Source organism: Ursus americanus, chromosome X (assembly GCF_024610735.1).
Source record: "Ursus americanus isolate L20-20 chromosome X, mUrsAme1.1.p, whole genome shotgun sequence".
Taxonomy (NCBI): domain Eukaryota; kingdom Metazoa; phylum Chordata; class Mammalia; order Carnivora; family Ursidae; genus Ursus; species Ursus americanus.
The window spans coordinates 34,216,043-34,236,422 of NC_142164.1; positions in this window are offsets into that span (position 1 = coordinate 34,216,043).

Consider the following 20,380-nt stretch of genomic DNA (forward strand, 5'->3'; position numbering starts at 1 on the left):
ACTGGGTCACAAAACAGGTCTCAACCAATATTAAGAGACTGAAATTATCCCCTGCATATGCTCAGACCACAGTGCTTTGAAATTGGAACTCAATCACAAGGAAAAATTTGGAAGAAACTCAAACACTTGGAAACTAAGAACCGTCCTGCTCAAGAATGATTGGGTAAACCAGGAAATTAAAACTCAGTTTAAACAATTTAAGGAGACCAACGAGAATGAAAACACATTGGTCCAAAACCTATGGGACACTGCAAAGGTGGTCCTAAGGGGAAAATACATAGCCATCCAAGTCTCACTCAAAAGAATAGAAAAATCTAAAATGCAGTTTTTATATTCTCACCTCAAGAAGCTGGAGCTGGAACAGAAGAACAGGCCTAACCCACACATGAGAAAGCAGTTGATCAAGATTAGAGCAGAGATCAATGAATTAGAAACCAGGAGCACAGTAGAGCAGATCAACAGAACTAGAAGCTGGTTCTTTGAATGAATAAATAAGATCGATAAGCCACTGACCAGAATTATTCAAAAGAATAGAGAAAGGACCCAAATTAATAAAATTATGAATGAAAGGGGAGAGATCACAACCAACACCAGTGAATTAGGAAGGATCATTAGAAACTATTATCAACAACTATATGCCAATAAATTAAACAACCTGGAAGAAATGGATGCCTTCCTGGAAACCTATAAACTACCAAGACGGAAACAGGAAGAAATTGATTATTTAAACAGACCAATTAATTATGAAGAGATTGAAGCAGTGATCAAAAACCTCCCCAAGGGGCGCCTGGGTGGCACAGTGGTTAAACGTCTGCCTTCGGCTCAGGGCGTGATCCCGGCGTTATGGGATCGAGCCCCACATCAGGCTCCTCTGCTATGAGCCTGCTTCTTCCTCTCCCACTCCCCCTGCTTGTGTTCCCTCTCTCGCTGGCTGTCTCTATCTCTGTTGAATAAATAAATTAAAAAAAAAACCTCCCCAAAAACAAGAGTCCAGGGCCTGACAGATTGCCCAGGGAATTCTACAAAAAATTCAAAGAAGAAATGATACCTATTCCCCTGAAGCTGTTTCAAAAAATGAAACAGAAGGAAAACTACCAAACTCATTCTATGATGCCAGTATTACCTTGATCCCCAAACTAGGCAAAGAACCCATCAAAAAGGACAATTACAGACTGATATCCCTGATGAATATGGATGCCAAAATTCTCAACAAGATCCTAGCTAATAGAATCCAACAGTACATTACAAGGATTATCCATCAAGAACAAGTGGGATTCATCCCTGGGATGCAAGCGTGGTTCAACATTTGCAAATCGATCAGTGTGATAGATCACATCAACAAGAAAAGAGTCAAGAATCATATGATCCTCTCATTTGATGCAGAAAAAGCATTTGACAAAATACAGCATCCTTTCCTGATTAAAACCCTTCAGAGTGTAGGGATAGAGGGTACATTCCTCAATTTCATATAAACCATCTATGAAAAGCCTACAGTGAATATCATTCTCAATGGGGAAAAGCTAAAAGCCTTTCCCTTAAGATCAGGAGCACAACAAGGATGCCCACTCTCGCCATTATTATTCAGCATAGTACTAGAAGTCCTTGCAACAGTAATCAGACAACAAGGTATCCAAATCAGCAAAGAAGAAGTCAAACTGTCTCTCTTCACAGATGACATGATAATCTATATGGAAAATTCAAAAGACTCCACCCCCAAACTACTAGAAGTTATAGAGCAATTCAGTAATGTGGCGGGATACAAAATCAATGCTCAGAAATCAGTTGCATTTCTATACACGAACAATGAGACTGAGGAAAGAGAAATTAGGGAATCCATTCCATTTACAATAGCACCAAATATCATACATTATCTCAGAATTAACTTAACCAAAGACGTAAAGGATCTATATTTTAGAAACTACAAATCACTCTTGAAAGACATTGAGGAAGACACAAAAAGATGGAAAAATATTCCATGCTCATGGATCAGAAGAATAAACACAGTTAAAATGTCTATGCTACCCAAAGCAATCTATACTTTTAATGCCATCCCAATCAAAATACCAAAGACATTTTTCAAAGAGCTGGAACAAATAGCCCTTAATTTTGTGTGGAACCAGAAAAGGCCCCGAATCACCAAGGAACTGTTGAAAAGGAAAAACAAAGCTGGGGGCATCACATTGCCAGATTTCAAGCTATACTACAAAGCTGTGATCACCAAGACAGCATGGTATTGTCACAAAAACAGACATATAGATCAATGGAACAGAATAGAGACTTCAGAAATGGATCCTCGGCTCTTAGGGCAGCTAATCTTTGACAAAGCAGGAAAAGACATCCAGTGGAAAAAAGACAGTCTCTTCAATAAATTGTGCTGGGAAAATTGGACAGCTACATGGAAAAGAATGAACCTTGACCACAGTCTCACACCATACACAAAGATAAACTCCAAATGGATGAAAGCCCTCGATGTGAGACAGGAATCCATCAAAATCCTAGAGGAGAACATAGGCTGCAACCTCTTTGACATCGGCCAAAGCAACCTTTTTCATGACACATCTCCAAAGGCAAGAGAAACAAAAGAAAAAATGAACTTGTGAGACTTCATCAAGATAAAAAGCTTCTGCACAGCCAAGGAAACAGTCAAAAATCTAAGAGGCAGCCCAAGGAATGGGAGGATATATTTGCAAATGACACTACAAATAAAAGACTGGTATCCAAGATCTACAAAGAACTTCTCAAACTCGATACGCAAGAAACAAATAAACAAATCATAAAATGGGCAGAAGATATGAACAGACACTTTTCCAATGAAGACATTCAAATGGCTAACAGACACATGAAAAAATGTTCAAAATCATTAGCCATCAGGGAAATTCAAATCAAAACTACCTTGAGATACCACCTTACGCCAGTTAGAATGGCAAAAATGGACAAGGCGGGAAACAACAAATGTTGGAGAGGATGTGGAGAAAGGGGATCCCTCTTACACTGTTGGTGGGAATGCAAGTTGGTATAGCCACTTTGGAAAACAGTGTGGAGGTCTCTTAAAAATTAAAAATTAAGCTACCCTATGATCTAGCAATTGCACTACTGGGTATTTACCCCAATGATACAGACATAGTGAAGAGAAGGGCCATATGCACCCCAATGTTCATAGCAGCATTGTCCACAATAGCTAAATTGTGGAAGGAGCCGAGATGCCCTCCAACAGATGACTGGATTAAGAAGATGTCGTCCATATATACAATGGAATATTACTCAGCCATCAGAAAGAACGATTACCCAACATTTGTAGCAACATGGACAGGACCGGACGAGATTATGCTAAGCGAAATAAGTCAAGCAGAGAAAGACAGTTATCATATGGTTTCACTCATTTATGGAACATAAGAAATAGAAAGATTGGTAGGAGAAGGAAGGGAAGAATGAAGGGGGGGTAAACAGAAGGGGGAATGAACCATCAGAGACTGTGGATTCTGGGTACAAACTGAGGGCTTCAGAGGGGAAGGGAGTGGTGGATTCGGATAGGCCAGTGATGGATATTAAGGAGGGCACATATTGCATGGTGCACTGGGTGTTATACGCAAATAATGAATCATGGAACATTACATTTAAATCTAAGGATATACTGTATGGCGACTAACATAACATAATAAAAAATTATATATAAAAAAGAAATATAAACATTTTATTCTATTACTTTTGAATATTATGTTTATTTTTAAGTCTTCAATGTGATTAATATATTTCTTAAAAGATTTTTTGTACTAATGAAGAGAGAATTAAGTCTTGACTGTGTAAATTCTTGGGGAGGGACATTTTATATTTTTGGTTGGTATAAAAAGAGTTATAATAAGCCTTGCTATCTGTAGATATTTCAAGGACGCTTGGATATTCATGCAAGTGACCAAGAGCTTCATTTGCAAGAGTACCTCAGGTCACATGGAAGAAAATGGGAAGTGGATATTAGTGGCATATTTATAGGTCCCTGAACCCACCAAATTAAGAACCTTATACAAGAGAAGGAGAGGCTTCCAGGATCTTGAGCCACACAACAGGCACAGATTTTGAATATTCAGGGAACTATTTCTATATTAAAAACAGAAAGAAAGAAAAAGAAACAAGCAAACATCAGTAGAATTTTGTGATACGGTTTCAGATTTGGTTAAGAAAAGTTAATGCAATTGTGCAATTTCTAGATTTGGCAGACACTTCCCAACAGAGGGAGCTGTAAACCTGAAAGAAGAAAGGCTAACTTTCAGGGCGCAAAAGAACTACTAGTTCTTAGAAGCTGGGTCCTCTTTGGTTGACCGGAAAAATTTCTTCTGTCCAGCACAGAAATCACTGTGAATCTCACTTTAGCATTTATGGTTTGGTGGAAAATGCAGATTTGCTGTATATATAATACAAATAATGCTACAGCAGGAGCAGGGAGAAGTGGCCACACTATGACCAAGCTCCTTCAGGAAAACAGAGACCCGTCTCCTTTCTGATGGATTCCTTGTTATCAGGGGAAAGTAAAAGGTGGGGACAGGGGACAAAAAATTTCCCCACTCAAAATTCCAGTAACATTTAAATTGGATAATATCGAGGACCAAATACATCTGTGACTGTAATTCAAATCCTGATCTTTTTCTGTAATAAATACGACCTCGGAAATCAATTTATATTTTAAAAAATATCGAAGCAACTAGTTTCATAATATGAAACATAAAATCTGTGCAAAATGGATGCTTTGGAGAGGGAAGGGTTGGAGAATGCCAACATAATTTGCTCAGCAAATTCTTTCATGTACTCATGGTTTAAAACAAGAAATAAAATCCAAACATAACAATTAGTATCATTGCCACATTCACTCATGGATTGAGCACCTTTGATGCATCTGCACCATGCTAGGTGCTAAGAATACACAAATGATTTAGATGCTTTTTCTGTCTCTAAAAAGAAAATTGAATCTTAATATTAATGTCCTCATTGTAGTCCTTACCTGAAGTTTGATCTATATGTAGTTAAGACATACATTATGTGTACAAGTTTTTCCTGTTCTTATTTGTATGTTAAGACATGACAGACACCAGGGAAATACTGTCACCAGAGATGTTTTATGTATTTTAGAAAATTTTGTCCCAAACACTCATATACACCACCAGAGAAAATTTAGGGAATTTTGGTTTAAGACTCACAAATGGTAGAACTGAGTCTCAGCTTTTCAAGTTTGTATATTGTTCACTGGGAATGTATGCAATTGTTTTCTAAAGCAGATGATTGAGTTTTTGTGTTAGGGTGGAGGGGAGAGAGGTAGTGTCCCATCACTTGCTTGGCTAGTATCGAACATTTATCTTGGCAATTAATAAAATTTCATTCTTTCCAATGTATTCACCTCTTGAAAGTACAATATGAAAAAAATATATTCTTCCAACATAAACAAATTAAATAGCATGGCAGAAATTAAAAAGCACCTTTTCCAGACCTACTTTAAAGCCTCATGGTGAGAACAAAAGGCTAATTTATAATGACATATCTCAACTGATGGGCTAATTCTAGAGATAATCCCCAACCTGTACAACAAATCTCTGTTAATATTCTTAGGTATTTAAATGAATAGAAATCCATATACAAGTGATTGGATTGGAATGTTAATCTCCTGTAACCCTTATCCATTTTAAGAAAATTAAACTCAAGAATAACAAAAAGCACTCAGCCTTACCCTTCTGATTTTTTAACCTCTAGAGAAATTGCTTAGGCTGTAAAGTAAGAATGATGGAAGCATTTACTGTGGTTATTCTTTGTCACTTCAATTTGTATTTTTCTCAGCCTGGCAAATCTGTCCTAATGGAGAGTTTTCTGTAATCTCCAAATCTCACAGTGGTGTCATCACCAGAAAGAGCATATACACTTAGATGGTTTTGTTTAATCCCATATTCTGCTTGCAGAGTTACACCTTGGGTAAGGACTCACCAAACAAATAGGATTTATTTCAAAAATTTCAAGACCTTTGTGAAGACTTTCACATAGTAACAGAAGTACATCATCGATAGAGTGAGCTAATGAAGAGTATTTTAATTGTTTTTTCACTTCCTAGCTTAGAGTATAGATTTCACAAGATGCATAAACTATAAAAGTGAAAATGTAAGAAAAGGAAGCTCCAAAATAATTGTCACATCTTGAAAAAATCTCACCTTTTTGATTCAATCGAGCTATAGTGGTGGCCAGAAATAAGATGATGGCAGTGGTCAAAATAAACAAAAGCAGATTAGGGAGATTTTGGAGATAGGCTGCTTTTGTTTTCCTTTGGTTGTCTTTCCTCCTCTTTGTGACCACTGGATGTTGGAGTGTCACAATGCTCAGTTCTGGCTTCTCTCTATATATACTCTTTCTCTGGGAGCTCTCAGTCTCATGGCTACAAATGCTATCTATAGCCCCAATTTCCCATATTGCTACATTCATCCTTGACCTGTGCCTGGAATTTCTAGATTTATATTCCTTTTGCTTACTTGACATCTCTCCTTGAATGTCTCATGAGCATCTCAAATTTAACTTTACCTCCTACCCCACATACCTTTTCTGTTTTGATCCTGCAAAGCTCAGTAAATGGCAGTAAAATCCACCTAGTTTTCCAAACCAGAAACCTTAGAGTTTCCTTAACTCAGTAACTACTGCTATTTATGATTTCTAAATATATATATCAAACATGTTCATTTCTCTTTATCTCTACTATAATCAACATTGTTTAGGCTACCATCATGTGTCTTAGAGGCCACTGCTAGAGCTTCCTGAATGGTCTTTGTACTTCTTTTCCTATGTAATCATTTTTACACGTGGAAGTCAGAGTGGTCTTTTAAAAATATAAAATTCTATTGCATTGCTCTATTGATTAAACCCTTTCCTGGCTTTTCTGCACACTTAGGATCAAATCTTAATTAAAACCCATAGCCAGGGCTCCTGGGTGGTTCAGTTGGTTAAGTGCCTGCCCTTGGCTCAGGTCATGATCCCAGTGTCCTGGGATTGAGCCCTGCATTGGGCTCTCTGCTCAGTGGGGAGTCTGCTGCTCCCTCTCCCTCTGCCCCTCCCCCCACTCATACTCGTGCACATGTTCTCTCTCTCTGAAATAAATAAAATCTTAAAAAAATAAAACCCATGGCCTGCAAGGCTTTAAATAGTCTCTAACTTGCTGCCGGCCACTCTCCTCATCACTCACTTTTCTCCAGTTATACAGGCCTCCCTTTAGTTCACTAAAGATGCCAGGCTCGTCCTCATTTGGGTCTTTCATATATGCTCATCCTTCCATCTAGAATATGCTTCCCACTCTTGTTTGCATGAGTGGGTTATCATTCTTTATGACTCACCTTAAATGTTAACTCCTCAGACACACCTTCCCTGATATCGTATCATAACATCAGGCCCTCATGATACTCCATCACCTGTATGTATCAATTTCTTTCACAGAACTTACTGATTTTAATTGTACTTACACAATTCTTTGATTCTTTATTTTCTGTCTCTCCTATTGAAATGTAAACTCCATAAACTCGGGCACCATATGTGTTTTATTCACCAATATATACTCATAACCTAATAGGTTCTTAATAACTATTCATAAACAAATGAATAAACCAGCACTAGAATTTAATTCAGAATTCTTTCTACCATACTATTTATATTTCAGTGCAGTCTAGGTTCATAACCTGGGCACTTAACTACCACACTATACTCTCGAAATATAAGTAGTATGATAGCTATAGGACTTATAGTTATCACTGTGTTCCAAAGTATTCAAGAATAATTTCCTTAAAGTCTGAAGTTGCTCTATCTGGGCCACTTGGGATGGACCTCATTCTACTATGGCTAAGTCATCTGCCTTAATGTTTTCTTTGTTCTCTTCATTATAAACCTCCTCTTGGTAGGAAGCTGTGACTGTGTACTCATATCTAAAACAAGATATAGGTGTTCATTATTTTTATCCTATGGAAGGGTGAAGCAAAGACCAATGAAACTTTTCTGATAACTAACAACATGAGTAGTTAGTATCCTAAATGAGTCACTTGATTGGCAGTGATCACACAATATAACTGTTTGCTTCCCCTATTGTAAAAATATTTTTGGGCACCTGGGTGGCTCAGTCAGTTAAACATCTGCCTTCTGGGGTTGTGATCCTGGGGTCCTGGCAGCGGGGAGTCTACTTCTCCTTCTTCCTCTGTCCCTCCCCTGCTCATTCTCTATTTCTCTCTCTCTCTGTAATAAATAAAGTCTTAAAAAAACTATTTTCATCTTTGTACTTTCAGCTCCCAGCAAAGGGATTGACACCTAATAAAATTAAAAACCACAGTAATAATAAATAACATTGATAATTTTTATGTATTGTGTTACATGTATTGTTTAACCCTCATAAAAACCACATGCTTTTCCAAATTAAAAAAAAAAAAAACTAAGACATGGAGATGTTAAATTACATGTACCACATGGTCAAACTGCAGGAAATGGAGCAAATATTTGAACTTGGGTAGTCTTGCTTCACCACCTGGGGACTTAATTATCACACTATACTCTCTAAATATAGATTTCATAATAGTCCTTACCTGGGTGAGGGACCATGAACTCTCAAGCCAGACTTCCAGAACAAGGGGACCCACACTGGTATACATAGATCATTCATAATAACTAATATGTTAGATTTCCATAGTTTTCAATGGATGCTAATGAACAAGTAGAATGATTGGGTTTGACCCACAGCATGGCCAAAGGATATCACAAGAGAAAGGAGGCATTGGTTTTACATTCCCGGCTTATAATAGGCAGTTGAAAGACTTCAATATAGGAAACATTCATGAGAACAAGTACCTCCTTTGCCCATCAAATTAGTGTGAATATCAAGTTCTGGTTTAAAGTAAAAATCTGAGTAAGATACAGCAGGTGAAGGAAAAGGTGATATATATATATAGAGAGAGAAGAAAAGAAAGTATAAGGCATTATCGACTTTAGGGTAATTTAATTTTTGAATCTGCCAGTCCAAAGAGCTGTGCAGTGTGCAAGTGGAATTTAGCATAATTTGTAGCAAGGCTAGATTTGAAATCCTCAGGGTACTGTATTATGCTGAGAATGATATAACAGACTTCCAATGACTTGAAACTTTCTCTTCACATTGCACCATTAGCTTCTCAATGATGTGCAATAATTTGCCCTCCAGAATAATAAACCAGGAGAATTGGTCCTAGTTAAGAACTCAGCATGTTAGATCTTTTACTTTATTTCTAAGCTTGAGCAGACTTTAGTACATTTATAAACAGAAACTATGGTGCATATTTGAACAGAGAGAGACAATATTTTCAAAGACTAGCACTATAGTATGTAAGAAATCACTTGACTTAAAAAGTTTTAAAGTTTTTTGTCCTAAAATTCAAGAAACATGCATTGTTTAGCTACAAATACCAAATATTGTGATAGAGCTGGTACACGACGGAGAGTAGCACAAAGCCCTCCACATAGAAAATACCCAATAAATGCCAGCCACCTTCTGCTTGTATCAATGCTTTCTTTCCCTCCAGGACGTTTTACAAAACCCTAGCTGGCTCTTAGCAAAATGTGAAGAGTTTTCAGTATATTTTCATCACTTCCAAATACCACATTCACATTCAGAATTATGCAACCTTATAGCTGCCTAATTGCTACCCAGAATTCCCTAATGTAGTGCCTGCTATCACCTTTATAAGTCCTGCTTCATGTTCTCTACATTGTTTTTACATTTCCATTAAACTTTACCTTGGTAAGTTTCACCTAACTAAACCACTTTGAAGCAATCTGACAAATTAAGACCTTTTTTTACAATAATACTTTTTAACTGAAAACATTTGGAAATACAAAGGGATAACTTTTCTGATAATAGAATTTCAGATATAGTGGGAAAGATCAGGACAGAGTGACATCAGTAAGATAAAAAAAAAGTTTTCTACTGTCATTCCCACATAAAACATCAATTTTGACATATTTACCCATGGATGAGAGTATCTTAATGACAGTGAAGTGGTTTTAGGCACTGTTGGAGAAAAAAATCTGAAATTGGACCCTTATGTCATCCCTCCCCCAAGGTGGACAATAAAGAATATTGAGGCTTCCAATTCACATACCAATCAATGTGATACATCACATTAACAAGAGGAAGAATAAAGTAAAGAAAGCAGAGCAGTAGGAGGACCTTATTCTTGCCTCATCCCTGGAACACAGATAGATAAATATCAAATCGTTCTAAACACCTAAGAAATTGATCTGAGGACTGACAAAACAAACTGCACAACTAGAGGAACAGTAGAGGCCACATTGTGGAAGGTAGGAGATGTGGAGATGTGATTTGGGGGAGAAAAGGATCACAGGTGTTATGGAGGAAAGACAGCCCTGATCATAGGGAGAGGTGAGATGAGGGGGTGGTGGGGAAGAGCAGGAGAGAGAGAGAAAGAGAGAGAGAGAGAGAGACAGACAGACAGCAGGGGATACCACAAGGAAAACACTCCCCCAAAGCCAATGACTGGGAAAATGAGAGGGGCTGTCATTCAGAATAGAAGGAGAGATAAAGAAGTTTCCAGACAAACAAAAACTAAAGGAGTTTGTGACCACTACATCAGCCCTGCAAGAAATATTAAAGGGGACTCTTTGGCTAAGAAAGAAAAACAAAAAGTGACAAAAACTAGAAAAGAACAGAGAAAATCTTCAGAAGCAATGACTTATAGAATAATATAATGGCACTAAATTCATATCTATCAATAATCACTCTGAATGTAAATGGAGTAAATGTTCCAAACAAAAGACATAATGTATCAGAATGGATTTAAAAAAAAAAAAAAGACCCATCGGGCACCTGGGTGGCTCAGTCAGTTAAGCATCTGCTTCAGCTCAGGTTATGATCCCAGGGGTCCTGGGATTGAGCCCTGCACTGGGCTCCCCAATCAGCAGGGAGTCTGTTTCTCCTCCCTCTGCCTCTCCCCTTGCCCATGCTCTCTCTCTCTATCTCATGTTCTCTTTCATATAAATAAATACAATCTTTAAAAAAAAAGACCCATCTAAATGCTGCCTGCAAGACACTCATTTTAGACCTAAAGACACCTCCAGACTGAAAGTGAGCAGATGGAGAACCATTGATCATGTTAATGGATGTCAAAGGAAGCTAGAGTAATCATACTTATATCAGACAAAATAGATTATAAACCAAAGACTGTAACAAGAGATGAAGAGGACACTATATCATAATAAAGAGATCTATCCAACAAGAAGGCCTAACAATTGTAAATATTTGTGCCCCCAACTTGGGAGAATACAATATATAAATCAGTTAACAACCAATATAAAGAAACTCATTGATAATAATACAATAGTAGTAGGGCACTTTAACACCCCACGTAGAGCAATGCACATACCATCTAAGCAGAAAATCAACAAGGAAACAATGGCTTTGAATGACACACTGGACCAGATGGATTTAATAGACATACTCAGAACATTTTGTCCTAAGGCAGCAGAATACACATTCTTTTTGAATAAACATGGGACATTCTCCAGAATAGATCATATACTGGGTCACAAATCAGGCTTCAACAAATGCAAAGATTGAGACCATACCACACCTATATTCCAACCACAATGCTATGAAACTTGAAGTCAACCACAAGAAAAAATTTGGAAAGACCACAAATACATGGAGGTTAAAGAAGATCCTACTAAAGAATGAATGGGTTAACCAGGAAATTATGAATGAAAAATACATGGAAGCAAACGAAAATGAAAACAAGACAGTCTAAACCTTTGGGATGTAGCAAAAGTGCTCATAGAGGGAAGTATATTGCAATATAGGGTTATCTCAAGAGGAAAAAAAATCTAAAGTATGCAACTAACCTTATACCTAAAGGAGTTAGAAAAAGAAAACAAATGAAGCCTAAAGCCAGGAGAAGAAGATAAATAATAAAGATTAGAGCAGAAAATAAATGATATAGAAACAAACAAACAAATAAATAAAAAATCCCAGTAGAAAGGATCAATGAAACTAGGAGCTAGTTCTTTGAAAGAATAAATAAAACTGATAAACCCCTAGCCAGACTTATCAAAAAGAAAAGAGAAAGGACCCAAATAAATAAAATCACAAATGAAAGAGGAGAGATCACGACCAACACCACAGAAATACAATTATAAGAGAATAGTATGAAAAACTATATACCAACAAACTGGGCAATCTGGAACAAAGGGATACATTCCTAGAAACAAATAAACTACCAAAACTGAAACAGGAGGAAATTAAATACTCAAGCAGTCCAATAACCAGCAAAGAAATTGAATTAGTCATCAAAATTTCCCAACAAACAGAAGTCCAGGGCCAGATGGCTTCCAGGGGAATTCTACCAGACATTTAAAGCCGAGTTAATACCTATTCTCCTCAAACTGTTCCCAAAAATAGAAATGGAAGGAAAACTTCCAAACTCATCCTATGAGGCCAGCATGACCTTGATTCAAAAACCAAAGACCCCCTAAAGAGGAGAATTGTGGGCCAATATCCCTGATGAACAGGGATGCAAAAATTCTCCACAAAATACTAGCAAATCGAATCCAACAGTACATTAAAAGAATCATTCACCACAATCAAGTGGGAATTATTCCTGGGCTGCAGGGGTGGTTCCATAATCACAAATCAATCAATGTAACATACCACATTAATAAACGAAAGTATAAAAGACATGATCCTTTCAATAGATGCAGAAGAAGCATTTGTCAAAATAGTACATCCATTACTGATAAAAACTGTCAACAAAGTAGGGATAGAGGGAACATACCTCAATGTCATAAATGCCATATACTAAAGACCCACAGCTAATATCATCCTCAATGGGGAAAAACTGAGAGCTTTCCCTCTACAGTCTGGAACAAGACAGGGATATCCATTCTCCATTGTCATTTAACATAATACTGGAAGTCCTGGCCTCAGCAATCAGAAAACAAAAAGAAATAAAAGGCATCCAAGTCAGCAAGGAAGAAATTAAACTTTCACTATTCACAGATGATATGATAATTTATGCAAAGGCCCAAAAGATTTCACCAAAAAATTGCTAAAACTGTTACACGAATCCAGTAAAGTTGCAGGATACAAAATCAATGTACAGAAATCTGTTGCATTTCTGTAGACCAATAATGAAGCAGCAGATAGAGAATCAAGTAATCCACCGCATTTAAAACTGCACCAAAAACAATAAGATACATAGGAATAAACCTAACCAAAGAGATAAAAGATTTGTACTTTGAAAACTTTAGAACACTGATGAGAGAAATTGAAGAGGAAACAAAGAAATGGAAAAATATTCCATGCTCACAGATTGGAAGAACAAATATTTTTAAAATGTCTATACTACCCAAAGCAATCTATACATTTAATGCAATCTCTATCAAAAAACCAACATCATTCCTCACAAACTAGAACAAACAACCCTAAAACTTGTATGGAACAATGAAAGAAACCAATAGCCAAAGCGACTTTGAAAAAGGAAAGCAAAGCTGGAGGCGTCACAATTCCGGACTTCAAACTATATTACAAAGCTGTAGTGATCAAGACAGTATAGTACTGGTACAAAAACAGAAAAAAGGCAGTCACATATATCAATGCAACAGAATAGAAAACCCAGAAATGGACCCACAACTATATGGTCAATTAATCCTCAACAAAGCAGGAAAGAATATCCAATGGAAAAAAAGACAGTCTCTTCAATAAATGGTGCTGAGAAAACTGGAGTGACATGCAGAAGAATGAAACTGGACCACTTTCTTACACTATACATAAAAATAAAGTCAAAATGGATGAAACATCTAAATGTGAAACAGGAAACCATCAAAATCCTAAGGGAGAACACAGGCAGTAACCTCTTTGATCTCAGCTGTAGCAACTTCTTACTAGATACATCTCCTGAGGCCAGGAGCAACAAAAGCAAAAATGAAATATTAGGACTTCATCAAGATAAAAAGCTTCTTCACAGTGAAGGAAACAATCAACAAAACTAAAAGGCAGTCTACAGAATGGGAGAAGATATTTGCAAATGACATATCTGATAAAGGGTTAGTATCCAAAATCTATAAAAAAAACTTATTAAACTCAATACCCCCAAAAAACAAATAATCCAGTTAAGAAATGGGCAGAAGACATAAATAGACATTTTTCCACAGAAGACATCCATATGGCTAACAGACACATGAAAAGATGTTCAACATTACTCATCATCAGGGTAATACAAATCAAAACTACAATGAGATACCACTTCACACTTGTCAGAATGGCTAAAATTAACAACACAGGAAACAAGTGTTGGTGCAGATGTAGAGAAAAGGGAACACTCTTGCACTGTTGATAGGAATGCAAACTAGTGCAGCCATTGTGGGATAACAGTATGGACGTTCCCCAAAAAGTTAAAAATAGAACTACCTATCACCCAGCAATTATACTACTTGGTATTTATCCAAGGACGCAAAAATACTGATTCAAAGATATACAAGCACCAAAATGTTTATAGCAGCATTATCAGCAACAGCCAGATTATGGAAACAGCCCAAATGTCCATCAATTAATGAATGAATAAAGAAGATATGGTGTGTATGTGTGTGTGTGTGTATGTATATACATATATATATGGTCATACTGTATTTATACACACACACACACACACACACACACACACACACACACACACACTTGAATATTACTCAGCCATCAAAAAGAATGAAATCTTGCCATTTGCAGTGACGTGGATGGAGTTACAGTATATTATGCAAAGTGAAATAAGTCAGTCAGAGAAAGACAAATACCATATGATTTCACCGATTTGTAGAATTTAAGAAACAAAACAGATGAACATGGCGGGGGGGAGGGGAAGTGAGAGAAGCAAACTATAAAAGAGACTTTTAACTACAAAGAATAAACTGAGAGTTGCTGGATTGGAGGTGGGTGGGAGGATGGGCTAAATGAGTGATGGTTATTAAGGAGGGCACTTGTTGTAATGAGCATTGGGTGTTATATATAAGTGATGAATCACTTAATTCTACTCCTGAAACTAATATTACACCATATGTTAAATAGCTAGAATTTAAATAAAAACTTGAAACTTAAAAAGAAAAACAAGAGGAACTATATAAAAACCATCTGATCATCTTAGTGGATGCAGGGGAAAGCATTTGACAAAGTATAATATCATTCATGATAAAAACTCTCAACAAAGTAGGTTTAGAGGGAACATATCTTTTATTATTATTATTATGTTCATTTAGCCAGCATATAGTACAACATAAGTTTTTGATGTAGTGTTCAATGATACATTAGTTGCATATAACACCCAGTGCTCATCACAACACATGCCCTCCTTAATACTCATCACCCAGTTACCCCATTCCCCCACTCCCCTCCCTTCTGTAACCCTCAGTTTGTTTCCCAGAGTCCAGAGTCTCTCATGATTTGTCTCCCTCTCTGATTTCTTCCCATTCTGTTTTCCCTCCCTTCCCCTGTGGTCCTCTGCTCTTTTCCTTATGTTTTACATATGAGTGAAACCATAAGATAATTGTCTTTCTCTGCTTGACTTATTTCACTTAGCATAATCCCCTCCAGTTCCATGCATGTCGATGCAAAGTGTGGGTATTCATCCTTTCTGATGGTTGAGTAATATTCCATTGTATATATGGACCACATCTTCTTTATCCATTCATCTATTGAAGGGCATCTTGGCTCCCTCCACAGTTTGTCTATTGTGGACATTGCTGCTATGAACATTGGGGTATATGTGCCCCTTCTTTTCACTACATCTGTATCTTTGGGGTAAATACCTAGTAGTTCAATCGCTGGGTTGTAGGGTAGCTCTATTCTTAACATCTTAAGGAACCTCTGTACTGTTTTCCAGAGTGGCTGCACCAGCTTGTATTCCCACCAACAGTGTGAGAGTGTTCTTTCTCCACATCTTCGCCAACACTTGTTTCCTGCTTTGTTAATTTTGGCCATTCTAACTGGTGTAAGGTGATATCTCATTGTGGTTTTGATTTGTATTTCCCTGATGGCTAGTGATGTTGAACATTTTTTCATGTGTCTGTTAGCCATTTGTATGTCTTCTTTGGAGAAGTGTCTGTTCATGTCTTCTGTCCATTTCTTGACTGGATTATTTGTTTTTTGAGTTTCTAGTTTGAGAAGTTCTTTATAGATCTTGGGTACCAGCCCTTTATCTATAGTGTCATTTACAAATATCTTCTCCCATTCCATGGATTGCCTCTTAGTCTTGTTGACTGTTTCCTTTGCTGTGCAGAAGGCTTTTATCTTGATGAAGTCCCAAATAGTTCATTTTTGCTTTTGTTTCCCTTGCCTTTAGAGACATGTCTTGAAAGAAGTTGCTGTGGCCAATGTCACAGAGGCTACCGCTTATGTTCTTCTCTAGGATTTTGATGGATTCCTGTCTCATGTTGAGGTCTTTCATCCATTTTGAGTTTATCCTTGTGTATGGTGTAAGAGAATGATCTAGTTTCATTCTTCTGCATGTAGGTGTCCAGTTTTCCCAGCACCATTTATTGAAGAGACTGTCGTTTTTCCATTGGATGTTCTTTCCTGCTTTGTCAAAAATTAGTTGACCATAGAGTTGAGGTCCCATTTCTGGGGTCTCTATTTTGTTCCATTGATCTATGTGTCTGTTTTTTTCAACATTCCCATGCCAATTCAGGGTCATTTCTGGTTCTATACAAATTTTAGGATTGTTTGTTCCAACTCTGTGAAAAATGTCAATGGTATTTTGATAGGGATTGCAATGAAAGCATAAATTGCTCTGGGCAGCATAGACATTTTAACAATGCTTATTCTTGCAGTCCATGAGCATGGAATGTTTTTCCATCTCTTTGTGTCTCCTCAATTTCTTTCATAAGTGTTCTGTAGTTTCTAGAGTATAGATCCTTTACCTCTTTGGTTAGGTTTATTCCTAGGTATCTTATGGTTTTTGGAGCTATTGTAAATGGAATTGATTCCTTAATTTCTCTTTATTCAGTTACATTGTTAGTGTATAGAAATGCAACTGATTTCTGTGCATTGATTTTGTATCCTGCCATGTTGCTGAATTGCAGTATGAGTTCTAATAACTTGCGGGTGGAGTCTTTTGGGTTTTCCACATGTCATCTGCAAAGAGAGAGAGTTTGACTTCTTTGCCAATTTGAATGCCTTTTATTTCTTTTTGTTGTCTGATTGCTGAGGATAGGGCTTCTAGTACTATGTTGAACAATAATGGTGAGAGTGGGCATCCTTGCTGTGTTCCTGACTTTAAGGGAAAAGCTCTCAGTTTTTCCCCATTGAGAATTATATTTGCTGTGGGCTTTTCATAGATGGCTTTTATGATATTGAGGTATGTTCCCTCTATCCCTACACTCTGAAAAGTTTTAATCAGGAAAGGAAGCTGTGTTTTGTCAGATGCTTTCTCTGCATCAATTGAGAGGATCATATGATTCTTGTCTTTTCTTTTATTAATGTGCTCTATCACATTGATTGATTTGCAAATGTTAAACCACCCTTGGGTCTCAGGAATAAATCCCACCTGGTCATGGTGAATAATCCTTTTAATTTACTGTTGGATCCTACTGGCCAGAATCTTGTTGAATATTTTGGCATCAATGTTCATCAGGGATATTGGTCTGTAGTTCTCCTTTTTGATGGGGCCTTTGTCTGGTTTTGGGATCAGGGTAATGCTAGCCTCATAGAACGAGTTTGTAAGTTTTCCTTCTATTTCTATTTTTTGAAACAGCTTTAGTAGAATAGCTATTATTTCTTCCTTAAATGTTTGGTAGAATTCCCCTGGGAAGCCATCTGTCTCTGGACTCTCTTTTTGGGGAGGTTTTTTAAATTACTGCTTCAATTTCCTTGATGATTATTGGTCTGTTCAGATTGTCTGTTTCTTCCTGTTTCAGTCTTGGTAGTTTATAAGTTTCCAGGAATGCATCCATTTCTTCTAGATTGCTTAATTTGTTGGTATAGTTGCTGGTAAAAATTTCTAATAATTGTTTTTATTTCCTTGGTGTTAGTTGTGATCTCTCCCCTTTCATTCATGATTTTATTAAGTTGGGTACTTTACCTTTTCTTTTGGATAAGTCTGGCCAGCGGTTTATTGATCTTATTAATTCTTTCAAAGAACCAGCTTCTAGTTTCATTGATCTGTCCTACTGTTTTTCTGGTTTCTATTTCATTGATTTCTGCTTTATTATTTCTCTTCTCCTGCTTGGTGTAAGCCTTATTTGCTGTTCTTTCTTCAGGTCCCTTAGGTGCAAGGTTAGCTTGTGCATTTGGGATTTTTCTAATTTTTTGAGAGCAGCTTGGATGGCTATGTATTTCTAGAGGGAACATATCTTAATGTAATGAAGGCCATGCATGAAAAGCACATAGCTAACACCATACTAAATGGTGAAAAACTGAGAGCTTTTCCCCTAAGATCAGGAATAAGAACAGTGTCTACTCACACCACTTTTACTCAAGATAGTACTAGAAGTCCCAGCTACAGCAGACAACAAAAAGAAATAAAAGACATCCAAGTCAGTAAGGAAGAAGTTAAACTTTTACTATTTTCAGATTACATAATACTCTATATAAAACATCTTTAAGATTCCATAAAAAAAAATCTAGAACTGGGGAGCCTGGATGGCTCAGTTGGCTAAGCATCTGCCTTGGGCTCAGGTCATGATCTCAGGGTCCTGGGACTGAGCTACACATTGGGCTCCCTGGTCAGTGGGGAGCCTGTTTCTCCCTCTCCCTCTGCCTGCTCATGCTCTCTCTCTCTCTCTCTCAAGTAAATAATAAATAAAATCTTTAAAAAACTGCTAGAACTAAGAAATGAATTCAGAAAAGTCACAGAATATAAACTTAATGTACAGAAATCTGTTGCGTTACTATATGTATATATATATGTGTATATATATGTATATATTATACAGCCATTAAAAAGAATGAAATATTGCCATTTGCAACAACATGGATGGAGCTAGAGAGCATAATGATATGCAAAATAAGTCAGAAAAAAAATATCATATGATTTCTCTCATGTAGAGTTTAAGAAACAAATGATCAAAGGAAAGAAAACAGGGAGATAAACCAAGAAACAGACCTTTAACTATTAAGAACAAACTGATGGTTACCAGAGGGGAGGGTGGTGTGGGATGGATGAAATAGGTGATGGAGATTAAAGCATACATTTATCATCATGAGCACTGAGTAATGTATAGAATTGGTGAATCAAATTAACATAAAACTGTATGTTAACTATACTATAATTAAAATTTTTAAAATCTTTTTTTAAAGATTTTATTCATTTATTTGACAGAGAGAGAGACAGTGAGAGAGGGAACACAAGCAGGGGGAGTGGGAAAGAGAGAAGCAGGCTTCCTGCTGAGCAGGGAGCCCAATGCGGGGCTTGACACTGGGACCCTGGAATCATGACCTGAGCCAAAGGCAGACACTTAATGACTGAGTCACCCAGGTGCCCCTAAAATTATAAAATCTTAAGAAAAGAATATATAATGGATTATTATTCAGCCATAAAAGGAAGGAAATACTGACCTTTGTGACAACATGGATGAACATGGAGGATATTATGGTAAGGGAAATACGGCACAAAAGAAAAATACTGTATAATCTCACATGTTGAATCTAAAAAAAAAATTTCTAAGTCTAACTCATAGAAACAGAATAGAATGGTGGTCGATAGGGGCTGGGGGTGTATCATGGAAACAGGCAGATCTTTGTTAAAGGGTACAAACTTTTGTTTATAATATGCGTAAGTTTTGGATATCTAATGTACAACATGGTTGCTATAGTTAATTATACCATATTATATAGTTGGAATTTGCCAAGAGAGTAGATCTTAGACATTCTCACCACCCGCACACAAACAAAAGGTAACTATGTGGTAATTAACTTGATGCAGTAATCATTTCATAATATACACATATGTCAGATCATCACATTATACATTTTGAATAGTGAGTTGCAGAACAACTTTTACCACTGTGCACAATGACTGACCTTTCACCTTGAACATCATTTTTAGTTTTCTCTTTTTTATATGTTTTTTTATTATATTATATTAGTCACCATACAGTACATCCCTGGTATCTGATGTAAAGTTCAATGATTCATTAGTTGCGTATAACACCCAGTGCACCATGCAATACGTACCCTCCTTACTACCCATCACCAGCCTATTCCATTCCGCCATCCCCCACCGCTCTGAAGTCCTAAGTTTGTTTCTCAGAGTCCATAGTCTCTCATGTTTCATTCCCCCTTCTGATTACCCCCCCTTTCTTTATCCCTTTCTTCCCCTACCGATCTTCCTAGTTCTTATGTTCCATAGATGAGAGAAAT